Source organism: Cajanus cajan, chromosome 10 (assembly GCF_000230855.2).
Source record: "Cajanus cajan strain Asha chromosome 10, NIPB_CcT2T_4, whole genome shotgun sequence".
Classification (NCBI taxonomy): domain Eukaryota; kingdom Viridiplantae; phylum Streptophyta; class Magnoliopsida; order Fabales; family Fabaceae; genus Cajanus; species Cajanus cajan.
The window spans coordinates 15,924,387-15,938,310 of NC_138526.1; the positions used below are offsets into that span (position 1 = coordinate 15,924,387).

Consider the following 13,924-nt stretch of genomic DNA (forward strand, 5'->3'; position numbering starts at 1 on the left):
AAATACCCATTTGGTTCCAATAATTAGATGATTATATAGTTTAAGGACTAGTTTTCATACTTGATTTCTCTCAAATTGATTTAACTCTTCTTGCATAGCATTTATCCAATGTTAATCATTTAAGGCTTCATCAATGATTTTTAAATTCTATTTTAGAAACAAAAACCAAATTATTGCATGCTTCTTTGAGAGAGTATCTAGTAGTTACCTCTTTTGATATGTCTCCAATGATATTTTTCAAGAGGATGATTTCTTAAGATTCTCTACTCTCTTTGAGGAATCATGTTTGTTTGATTCTCTTGAATTATAGAATCCTCCATTCCTTCATCTTCTTTGTCCTTATGAGTTCGCTCATTAATATGAGTGTCTTCAAAGTTTTCTACAATATCATCAATAATATCTTTTCTTGGAAAACCAAGGTTAGTTTCATCAGTTATAACATGAATTGATTCCTCTATTGTCATGCATTACCAAGTTTATTTTTCTCAAATTTAATCTTGTATTCATTATTTACTCTAAATCCTATTATTTTATCATGTTCATAATTTTTATGTTCAATAAGACATTTTTGTGAATCAAAAGATACAGAAAAACCTTTATCACATAATTGACTCACTTGATAAACTATGTTTAAGAACATCCACAAGACATTTTCTATGGAGGTTGAGAATTTTGTACCATTTCTTCCAATGTCAAGTATTTTTCCTTTGTTGTTGTCTCCATAGGTTACATGTCCATTTTTCTTAGGAGTAATGTCAATGAATTTTGAAGTATCTCCTATCATGTGCTTGGAACATCCACTATCAATGTACCAAGTTTGGTCTTTAGAATCCTTCAAGACAAAGAATGGATTGATTTTGGTACCCAAGTTTTCTTTGGGTCCTTAATGTTAGTTTTAACTAAAGAATCTTTTGGAATCCACATCATATTCTTAAGATTGCTAATGTTCTTTCTAACATAACATGTTGATATACTATGACCTTTCTTACCACAATAAAAACATGTTATAAAAGGAGAGGTAGAAACTTGAGAACTTGTAAAGAAATTCTTGTAATTCTTTTGTTGTTTTTGTGGGTTGTATCCTAATCCTACTTTGTCAAATCCAGATCTTTGTTTTCCTAAAAGTATATCTAGATTATTTCTACTAATGGTAAATTTTGAAAGTGTACTCCTTAAGTTGTTAATTTCTTCTTTAAATTCATGACATGATGTACATGGATGTGCAATGTTTTTAATTTTCAAGTTATTTGTAGAGAAATGATTTCCATTCTTGGAATTTAACATTTTAACTTCTAATTTAAGACTATCTAATTCTTCATTTAATTTAGTAATTTCCTTTTCCATATTTGAAACTGTTTTCTTATAGGATGATACTAGTTTTGCAAGTTTTAAAGATTCCTTGTGTAAATCATTAAATGCATCTTGCAATTCATCAAAGGTAATAAAGATATCATTGTTTGAAGAAGTTACCTCTACATCACTATCATAGTCTTTCACAATTAGTCCCAAATTCACAACTTCATTATCTGAATCACTTGTAGAGTCCATGTCATTTTCTTCCCAAGTGATATAAGTTTTCTTCCCTTTCATTTCTTTGAAGCTTTTCTTGTTGGATTTTTCCATTTTGCTTTTAAGGATCGGACATTCTAATCTCAAATGTCCTGGTTGATTGCATTCATAGCACCTTGGGGTTGAAGAAGATTCTTCTCCTTTCTTCTTTATGTTGAAATTGAATTTTCTTCTATTTCCTCTATTCCTTAGGAATTTGTGAAATCTTTTTACAAAGAGGTTGAAATCTTCATCATCATCATCATCTTCCTCAATGTTGTCATTTTTTTTCATTTTCTTCATGAGAGGATGAAGATGCTATAAGTGCTATACTTTTCTTCTTTTTGTCACTATTTTCATTTTGACTAAGTCTTATCAATTCCATTTCATGCTCTTGAAGTTTTCCAAATAGAGATGCAAGAGACATGGTTGTTAGATCTTTTGATTCAGCAATTGAAGTCACTTTCGGTTGCCATTCCCTACTCAAACATCTCAAAACTTTGTTAATAAGATCTTCGTTAGGGAACACTTTTCCTAGAGATGCAAGATGATTAATTATATGTGTAAATCTCTTTTGCATGTCTTGTATGCTTTCATTTTAATTAATTCTAAATAATTCATATTCATGAGTGAGAGTGTTTATCCTAGATCTTTTCACATCATTAGTGCCTTCATGTGTTACTTCAAGTGTATCCCACATTTCTTTAGCATTTTTACAATTTGAAATTCTAAAATATTCATCAATTCTTAAAGCAGAAGTAATTATATTTTTGGCTTTCAAATTGTATTGAACTTTTCTTCTATCATCATCACTCCATTGATCTTTGGGTAAATATTTTATTTCATGACCTACTACAATAATGGGAATGAAAGGACCATTTTCAATAGCATCCCATATGTTTAAGTCTATGGCTTCTATAAAAATTTGCATCCTAGATTTCCAATAATGATACCCTTCACCATTGAATATAGGAGGTCTATTAATAGAGTTTCCTTCGGGAAATAAAAAATTTGATAAGGCCATTTCAATTCTTGAAGCTTTTAAGCCTTATACAAGAAACCTGCTCTAATACCACTTGTTAGTCCCTTAGCCTCAATTAACTTAAGAGGGGGGGGGGTGAATTAAGTTTTCTAAATTTCCTCTTATAAAAAAAACTTTTCCAATTACTTCTTTATCAATTTATTTCCTTAGACAAATTTGAAGGAATGAATGATGATGCAAACTACACAATTATAATTAATAACAAGAAATTAAAAGTGTAGGGAAAGAAGAATTGCAAACTTGATTTTATACTGGTTCGGCCAATCCTGCCTATATCCAGTCCTCAAGTCTCCCACTTGAGATTTCCACTACTCGTGTAAACCTTACAAGAAAGTGAATCTTCCAACACCTCGGAACTCCCTTTCCTTGTGTTGAGATTCAAACACCAACAAGGAGAAAAACCTTTTCTCCTTTATAGATCCAATGATCTATTAAGTATTACAGAATGACTCTCTTGAATAGTGGATATTACACTTTCATGATCTTTGATGAACTCTTTAGAGATTTTGCAAATGATTTTGGCCAAGTGATTTGTAAAGTGTTAGTCAAGTAGCCTCGTGTAACTTAAGAGGGGGGTGAATTAAGTTATCTAATTTTTCTTCTCTTTATTAGTTTTTCTAACTTCTTTCTTATAAAATCAATATCATAAACAATTTGTACGTAATGATGCAAAAACTTCACAACAAAATTAAAAGTATAGGGATAGAGAATTGCAAACTTGATTTTATACTGGTTCGGCCAACCTTGCCTACATCCAGTCCTCAAGTCACCCACTTGAGATTTTTCACTATGCTTGTAACCTTTACAAGACTCAAATTCTCCAACACCTAGGAATTCTCTTTCCTCGTGTTGAGAATCACAGACCACCAAGGAGAACAACAATTTCCCCTTTACAGATCAATAGAAAAGATGAATGAAGTAGAACAACTCTCTTTGAAGAGTGGATTTTACACTTTGTTGATCTAATAGAACTCTTTAGATAATATTTGCAAATTATTTTTGACCAAGTGATTGTAAAGATAATTTTTCACAATTGAGTTCGTAACCTTTTTCTGAAAAATTATTGGTATTTATAGATGATTGTTTCATAGGTCATGACTTTTCATGAAGAGTTGTGTCTTTCTAAAATTTTCCAGAAAATAGGCTCTAGTAATCGATTACAACACTTGGTAATCGATTACAACAGTTTAAGTTCAAAAAGTTTGGAATGTTGTAAAATTTAAATTCAAACTTTGAAATTTTAAACTTCTGGTAATCGATTACAATAAATTGGTAATCGATTACTAGAGCACGTTTTTATAATTGAATTTTGAACATATGAGTTTTCATCCTCTGGTAATCGATTACCAGACTGTTAAAACTTAAGATATAGAAAAACTTCTATTTTCAAAAACTTATTTAAAAAAAAAATATATTTGAGTTTTCTTTGAAATTCTTTATTTTAAATGGCCAAGAATCTTATGCAATATTTCTAAAGATTTCTTTTTACATATAAAGCTAGGTTGACAAGACTTATCTAAAATACTTTGAGATTCTTGTTTCTTGATCACCTTGCTTTAACTTGACCTCTTGTTTTCTACAATTTCTTTGGCATCATCAAAATCCTTTACATACGTTCTTCCACATAAATATTATTTTCACAATAGAGTTCGTCACTTTTCTCTGAAAAATTATAGGTATTTATGGACAATTGCTTCTTGGGTTATGTCTTTTCATGAAGAGTTGTAACTCTCTATAATTTTTCAGAAAATAGGCTCTGGTAATCGATTACAAGACTTGGTAATCGATTACAAGACTTGGTAATCGATTACAACGGTTAAAGTTCAAAATGATTGAAACGTTGTATAATTCAAATTCAAATTTTGAAATTTTCTCTTCTGGTAATCAATTACAATCACTGGTAATCGATTACCAGAGAGCATTTTATTTGAACTAGTTTTCTTTCTCTGGTAATCGATTACATCAAGTGGTAATCGATTACCAGACACATATCACCTGATTTGGCTTATGAAAACAAGATATAGAAAGCTTCTATTTTCCAGTTAAAAATATTTTTGTTTAATCTTTTGAATACTCTTTTTGCTTTCTTTTCAAACAACTTATTCTTATATTCAAAAAGATTAAGTTTAGGTTTTCTTGAAATCCTTATTTTAATGGCCAAGTGAAATTTACAAATTCTAAAAGTTCATTTTACATACTAAGCTAAGCAGTCAAGACATATCTAGTTATTACTTGAGATCTTGCTTCTTGATCAGCTTGCTTTAACTTGACCTTTATTTTTTTCAATGCTTTGGCATCATCAAAACTTTGTGCATATTTTCTTCCACAGAAGTCATCATTAATAAATTTTCTAAGAAGTAGTCTTCTTGTAGCCTTGGTCACACATAAAAGACTCAAACTTCTTGTACTACTATCTTGGAGCTTGCTTCAAACCATATAAACTTTTTCTCAACCTACACACATAGTTTTCCTTGCCTTCAACAAGAAAACCATCGGGTTTCTTCATGTAAATCTCTTTCTCCAAATTACCATGAAGGAAAGTTGTTCTCACATCCATCTGCTCAACCTCTAAATCAAGAGTAGCAACTAAACTTAATACAGTTCTGATGGATGACATTTTCACCATAGGTGCGAAAATCTCATTGAAATCAACACCCTTTCACCACTAATCTGGCTTTGTACCTCGGAGATGTAGAATTACTTTCTTGTTTTATCTTGAAAATCCATCTGTTCTCTAAGGCCCTTTTTGCCTTTAGGCAACTTTACCAAGTTATAAGTGTGATTATCATGCAAAGATTTTATCTCATCTTGCATTGCATCCAGCCACTATTGCTTTTCTTCACTTTCCAAAGCCTCTTCAAAACACTCAGGTTCACCTCCATCAGTCAAGGTGACATACTCATCAGAAGAATACCTGGAAGACGATTGTCTCAACTTGGACCTCCTAGGAGGGACTTGTGGTAATTCATGAGCATTATCAAGATCATCATCATGTACCATATCATGTTCCTCTTGAGCATCATCAATTGGAACCTCTAATACATCTCCAGTTTGTTGATCATCAACATCACCATGTTTCTCATCATTTTGAGCATCAGTCTCAACATTATCTAGATTGTGAACAGGCAATCGCATGGGATTACTATCAGTCAAATTATTATCTTTCTCGGTTGTAGTCTTTTCCAGCTTGTTAATATCTTCAATGATTTGGTCTTCCATGAACAGCACATCACGGCTTCTAACAAGTTTCTTTTCAACAGGATCATACAACCTGTAGCCAAATTCATCATGACCATAAACAATAAAGATACAATGTCTTGTCTTTGTATCTAATTTGGATCTTTCATCCTTTGAAACATGAACAAATACCTTACAACCGAAGATACACAAGTAATTATAACTAACATTTTTGCCAAACCAAATTTTTTCCGATACCTCAGTATTCAAGGCAACTGCAGGACTAAGATTAATAACATGCACTACTATAAGCAATGTCTCTCCCCAAAAGTGCTTAGGCATGGTTAGTGTCACAATAAATATTTTTTCATTTCAATTTTTACTAATATTTTCTATCAGTTTCAACCAACACAAAAAGTTTTCGACTGATATAAAAAGTGACATAAGAAGTTCTGCAATAGCATTAGAAATATCACATAAATTTCAGATAAATATGATTTAAAAGGTTTTGGATATCAAAATTTGACGAAATTTAATAAGTTTTGAAAAACACAGGTTAAAGTTTTGAACGGTATTGTTTCTTTTTTTTTCTTCTTCTTCTTTTTGAAAAAAAGATTTTAATTTTGGGCAAATTTTGATGTTTCGATTAGTATATGGCAAGTAAAAAACTAATTTAATAAGTTGAATTCAAGAAAAGTTTACAGAAAAATAAAAAAGAAAATTTAAATACCTAATTAAAGAAAAAATGAGGGAAGAATATTGTGCTATAGCAATTAAGAACATAAATAAGTAAATTTAAACAAAATTGTTTTTGAGGGCCCAAATCCACACATTAATCATAGTACAAAAATCAAAGAGCAACTAAATAAAAAAATTACTTGCTACTCTAAAACTTTTCCAATGGTAGGTTCCTTTTTATTTATTTGTTATTTTCTTTTATTGTGAATGAGAAACATTGTAAAGTTAATTATTTTTTTAGGGTGTAAAAAGGAGGTATAACTTTTGGTGAACAATAAGATTTTGGTTTATATTGTTATGCCTTAATTCTTTCTATTTTATTTGATGTTTCAATGTGACGATCTTAATAAATATTTTGACTTGGCCTTGCCACTTCAATTATTATATAAAGCATAAGGAATCCCATGCACAGTGCAAACTGCATTATGAGAACCATTATGAAAATGGTTGGTCATCGAAAAGGAAAAGCTTGTGAGAAGAACCATGACGGTCACTAGTGCGTATAAAGCAAAATCCATTATCCAAAAGTTGGCGTTTGGAAGAAGTCTCCCTGAAATTAAAGGGAAGAAAGGCTAATTAATTAAAAAAAAAAGTTTTTAACTAAAATGGCTTTCAAAGTAAATCCACTTTATGCTATGCTTTTCAGACAAGAAGAAAGGCTATTTTAGTGATTGTTTTAAGACTTATCAGACCACTTATTATTAAATGATATGTAAAATGTTTATTCTGATAAATTTTATGTTTAAGATAATTTATCTTTGATAAAAGAAATTTATTTAAGATCTTACATTCATTAATAAGATGACTATTATAATGTATAAGAATAAAAAAGAAATAACTCTTATTTTACATCTTAATTTTATAAGATTAAGTTAAATTTATAATTTTTTTTTAAATTAGACGGAAAATGATACAGTAAAAATAAGCTTATTGTTGGATTAGGTTCCAAATTTATGTTCCTCCTGCCTGCGAAGATCATTAAGACCTATTTAGATAAATTTATTTCAAAAAATACTTTTAAGAGAAAAAATTAAAAAAATAAATAGGTTTTTCAACATGTTAAATTCAATTATATATAAGTTAAAAATATATATATTTTTAATCATTTTGAAAAAATCTATAAATTAACTTTAATTTATAGAAAAAATTATTTTATTTTTTTCTTATTTTTTGCTATACACACACACACACATATATATATAGGAGCATATCAAGTGAGAAAGGAATTTATTATGAAAGATAAGAGAGTTAAAATATAACCTTAGATTAATCAAGTGAGAGAAAATTTGGAGTTTAATCAAGTGAGAGGAAATTAATCTAAGGGTTATATTTTAACCTTCTCATCTCTCATAATAAATTTCCTCTCACTTGATATGATCCCTATATATATATATATATATATATATATATATATATATATATATATATATATATATATATATATATATATATATATACACCATCCCAAATACTTTTTTAACATGGTATTAATGATATTGTCTATATGAAGATTTCTTCAAACTCATCCCTACGCCTTTAAGACTTGGGACTGATGGGTAAGTGTACCTTCTCGAATGATTTTCTAAGCGGGACTTGTGATGGAAGAGATGAAGATAAGCAATCCCGACTCATGTCAAATCGAGTTGGATTCAAACTAACCTCATCAACTGATTAATAACCGACTAGGGTAATAAGAATAAGGGGAATATGATCTTAATCCAACCCCCTTTTACATAATTAGATGACTTATCAATTACGTTAAAGGTAAGTCATAATTGGTCTGACTAGGAGAATCTTCATTGAAATCTTATCCTTAATAATCCAGATAATATGTTAAGATATGACACCCAATGATAAGTTACTACCTTATCAAATCTTGAAATTCTTGAGACCTATAAACCCATAAGAATCAACTATAAAATTTATAATCCTAGAGTAAGGATAGACAAATTATACTTTTGAAGATTTTGGCTTTGTTTCAGTGACTAAATTAATCTTAAAACATTCTTGAGACCAAAATACACACACACATAGGGACAAATTAACCTGAAATAGCTACAACATTGCACGGGTCGATACGCGCAGCGCCTAGTATCCATCATTTACGGCTAGGACTACTGGGGTATCTAATCTCATTCGCTCCCCTATCTTTCGTCTCTCAGTGTTAGTGTCGGCCCAGCAGAGTGCTTTCACCGTTGGTGTTTTTTTCGATCTCTATGCATTTCACCGCTCCACCGGAAATTCCCTCTGCCCTTGCCGTACTTCAGCTTGGTAGTTTCCACCGCCTGTCCAGGGTTGAGCCCTGGGATTTGACGGCGAACTTAAAAAGCCACCTACAAACGCTTTACGCCCAATCATTCTAGATAACGCTTGCATCCTTTGTCTTACCGCGACTGCTGGCACAGAATTAGCCAATGCTTATTTCCCGGATACCGTCAACAAACCACACATATTTCCCCAATAAAATTCTTCAACTACATTTTTGTTCAGGTGACTAAACAATATTAGATCCTCACCTATCTTCAACTATCTCAATATATTTCCTATACATAATCTACATAATAGTATAAAAATTCTAATCCTAGAATAGAATGAACACATTATAACTTTGAGTGTTCTAATTTTGATCGAGTGGCTAGATTACCCTTCAAACATTCTATCCAAACCAGAACACTCACACAAACACATGGAAGGACAAATAAATTATAACTTTAAATATTCTAATTTTAGTTGATCAATTTAATTAACCCTAAAATATTATCCAAATTGAAACTCACACATAAACCTATATTTAGCTGTCTCCATAGATTTCCTATACATAATTTATGAATATTCTCTTCGTAAAAAAAAAGTGTCTTAAAACTTTTATGCCTTATTTACCATTTTTTTCTTATGAGTCAAGAAAAAATTATTTATCACTTTTAATATTTAAGATGAAATTTTGTTTTTGTCAATTACCCGGTTCTCTCCACCTTTTTTTTTTTTCAATTTATTTAAATGATAAAACTAGTATGTATTCCTTTTAAGTGAAAATGACATACGATAAATTTGATACACCATCCGTTCTAAGGTTTTTCACACAGCCCCAAAAAAACTTATTTAATTGAGAGTATCACTACAAAAACATATTAAAAGTATACGATAATTTTACTGAATTAACTTTATCATGATTTTTTATGAAAAATGTGAAACACAACAACTTTCTAAAAACATATTATTGAGAGTATCATTACAAAAAATTTTCATAGAGTGACATACAAAAAGTGTTGTTATAGATATAATATATGTACGTATATACCTATTTGAAATATAGCTATATATAATTTTAGTGTTGATTTTAAATAAGATTTAACAACATATTTTGTGTGTCACTATAGTCTATACCTATACTTTTTAACAATATACCAACATATATTATATTTATTATGTGGGTAAAAGTAGTTTTTTTTTATTAAGGTAAAAGTAGTTTTTAGTGAGACGTATTGTATCACTATAAGATGTGTGTTACTGTACGACAATTTTCTTGTAGTATATAAATAAAAATAATAAATATTATATTAAAAAATCAAAATATCATTTATTTTGAGACTTGTTTTTTCCATTTTACATAGCACTTATTACAGTATTGGGGACTATCATGTAAAAAACAATAAGCTTCATTTTATCTTTTCAATGTAATACTAATTGTTAATTTATGATTTATAGTCTTAACAATATTTTTTTAGAATATAGTTATTATATGGATTATAAAAAATGTTACATATAGTAATATATAAAAAGTTTTATCATAAATATAATATATGTAGATATAAATCTATTTAATATATGCTCATACATAATTTTAGTGTTAATTTTTTAATGATATTTAACAATATTTATTATATGTAACTATAACATATACCTACACTTTTTAACAATTAAGAGAATATAATTATAGGTATTATAGTAGTTTTTAGTGGCAAAATATTGTCTCACTATAAAGTATGTCACAATAAAAATTTTGTATAACTATATTATTTCTATTAAAGAAGATTAATAATAAGATTACTTTTATAAGATTACTATATTCTTTTATTCCATCTAGTCCTTTATATAAGATCTAAATTAAAAATGTTCTTTAGTCACTTGTATATAAGAATCAATCTAAAATATCTTTTGTGTTAATTTTTATTCTACAAGAAATACTTTTGAATAAAGTCTTCTCTCTTATTAGTGTCTCTCATTGATGTTAAGGATAGTATTAAAAAAATATAAATTTAGAATAAATTTAATATTATCAAGTAAATTAATTAATTTTCTTAAGTGTAATGATATAGGTAATTAGATCCCATGTCCTTCTTTATAAGACACTTTCCATTAAATTGTACTCTTGAAAAAAATAGTTAATTTAGTTAATAGTATTAAATTTATGAATAATTTAAACTAACTTTTCAAAATTACCTCAAGGATCTCTTAAATTAACTTTATCTTTTTTTACTTCATTATTTATCATATAATTAATTGATGTTTGGAAAGAGAATAATGTCAAACTAGATTAAAGAGATATCTATTTGTCTTTTTTTATTTTTTTGTCTCATGGGCATGATCCTCATAATATTTCAAAACTAACAATAAGGATTAATATATGTACTTATAAAATGTGTCTTTCACTGTCAAACATTATTTTAGTATTACAAAAATTAATCATAAGGCGATCAAGTTGACCTCTCATATTCCAAGACAGACCTTACAACTATTTGATCAAGAGACTTAATTTTCTATGTTTTTAGTTTATGTTCTCCAATCCTAATGAGAGAATGAGGTATATAGCCATTTAATTTTAAATTTTTATTATTCTTTTGTCTACGGTAATTGTTAATTAAATAAGGATCCCTTAAGAAAAATATGATTAATATATCTTATAAAATTTTCTAAACAAAAAAGTGACTTTTTTTGTTTTGTTTTTTTTAATATAAGAATAGAAGAAGTATATAAAAAGGACCGAAGCATTTACTAACTTTATAAAAACTTAGTACGATATTTATGTGACGATGAAAATACTTAAAAATAATAGAGGTAGTAGACTAGTAGTGACTTGTGCTTATATGAGTTGATTTAAAAATTAGTTCATATATCAAACATGTTACCAATCTAATTTTGTTATACATAAGACAAAATGACACAGGCTTCTTCAACCATATCTTGCATGTGTCATTCCCTGCAGCTATATGCCAACAAAAACGCATATAATTAAGGACACTATTTGCAAGTCAGTAACCATATGCATTCCCTCAACAACCTAACCGAAAGGGATGGAGATTTTAAATAACTAGTACTAAAGCTTTTGTTCTTGTCACATTCTTTTTCTTTATGGATATATTCATTTAATCCTTTTGAATAATATTGATACATCTCAAGGATGTTCACAAGGATCCATAAGCATTTGGTCAGCACAGTCATGAAAAAAAAAAAAAAAAGTTTAGGTGCCTAAGCTCGTTCTCAAGTTCACAGGATAAATAGATACTATCTAGAATTAAATTAGGTAAGCCCAAAAGGCAAAAAAGTGTATAGTTTCTCTTTTTCAGATACTTATCCATAGTATCAAAGAGGGATGGAGGGAGGGAGAAATAACATTTAGGCGATATGGTTTAAAGCACGCATTCAGCATCCTCCATACTCTTCCCACCTTTATTTTGCCCAACAAAATAAATAAAGCTTTCCATTTTGGTGCCAACCATGATTGTTTGCAATTTGCTACCCATAAGCACTTAGGATCATGTTTGACTTGATGTAAAAAGATGAAATAGATGGAATGGAATAAAATGGCCATAGTTATTATTGTTTATAGTGCTAGATGAAAATGGAATGAAACATGATTGAATGTGTTTCATTTCATTTTATCCAATACCTTTAATTTTATTCCCCTAGTAATTAGGATATAAGATGGGATGAAATTCAAGTATAATTCACTGATCTACTTACGATTACATCCACTTCCTTAACTACATACAGAAACTGTTTCATAATAAAATAGTCAAACAATGGCATGGTAATTTTATTCCTTAAAATTCCACCCATCATTAGATATCCAAACACAAAACCAATATCTACATCTTTATTTCATTCTTAATAACAGATGCCAGAGAATAATTTTCATCTCTCAGCCGCCTGTTTAATTAGAAATCCTCTCATCATAAGAGTGAGAATTGTGCTTCATGATCCACATTTCTTGAAGCAAGAATCTGTTTCCAGTGAGAATCAACCAAAACAAAGACTACAAATCAGCTGGTATAACATGTAAAGACATCAGAAAAATCTTCCAACCAATATGACAGTCCAAAATTTACTTACATATTACTTCATGTAAATAATCAACCTACAAAAAGGACCATCAAAATTAGTGCTACAATAACTAAAACCCAGCTTCCAACCTCGTGCTTCCCTGCAATCAAATGAGCACCACACACAGCATGTCCGAAAATACTTAAAGCATGAACAAAACATATAAATGGCAACATCCTTTTCTAACATTCCAGTTTAAGCTAAGAAGTCGTTACATGTAGCAACTTTGAAGGATAACTGGATAAGTAATTGAATACAGGACATTCTACATAATATATTCATTAGTTTCAAGCACTGATTAACTATCTCACCATTTCTTGAGCTAACTCGAGATCTTGAGATTAGGTACATTGAGGAGGATTTTGCAAATTATTTAAAATGAATTATCTCATGGATGCATGAATAAGATCACATTATATATTTTAGAGTAAAGTACACTGAAATCCCATGTAATTTCTTTGAAATTCACATGATAGCCCTTCCTTTTTACTCTTGCAATAACCCTTGTAATTGTTTGAAATATATTATCACTAGTATCCAAGAAACACATTACACTATGTACCCTATATAAGGATGGTTAATGGTTATCGTAAAGTTAGTATGGTGTAAAATTCGTACAAATCACAGTCAGTGTAATTTGCTTTACATGTTATTGATAATATGATGGTATATATATAGTAGTATATACTCACAGTATCTACAATACGGGATCACTCACTTGAAGCAGTTAATTGATGCACAAGTATTTTAGGGTTAACTCAAAGCTACAACCAGTATGAGCAAGACAAACACAGAGGTTGCAGTCAAATCAAAGCAATGGAGACAAACAATGAAAAGGATACAGATCAATCAGTACAATAAAAGGAATTTGTAATCAATGTCTTTGTTTGTTAGAATTTACAACACAACAAACATTACCGTTTGCCATAACAAAGCTAATCCATCCTAATATCATACACACTATCCCACCAAATCCATCCTAATATCATACACACTATCCCACCTAATCCATCCTAATATCATACACACTATCCCACCCAAACCCAAATCTACTAAAGAATAAAATAAATTGTGATTTTCTTTATTCTTTATTCTTTT

General features: G+C 29.4%; 1 non-coding gene across 1 annotated transcript; it reads right to left on the reverse strand.

Annotated features, from left to right (window-relative positions):
• Positions 1-8,543: 8,543 nt before the first annotated feature.
• LOC145952944 (18S ribosomal RNA) lies at positions 8,544-9,069 on the reverse strand. Its single transcript, XR_014430449.1, has one exon. It is a non-coding gene; the product is annotated as an 18S ribosomal RNA (ribosomal RNA).
• Between the last annotated feature and the right edge of the window lie 4,855 nt (positions 9,070-13,924).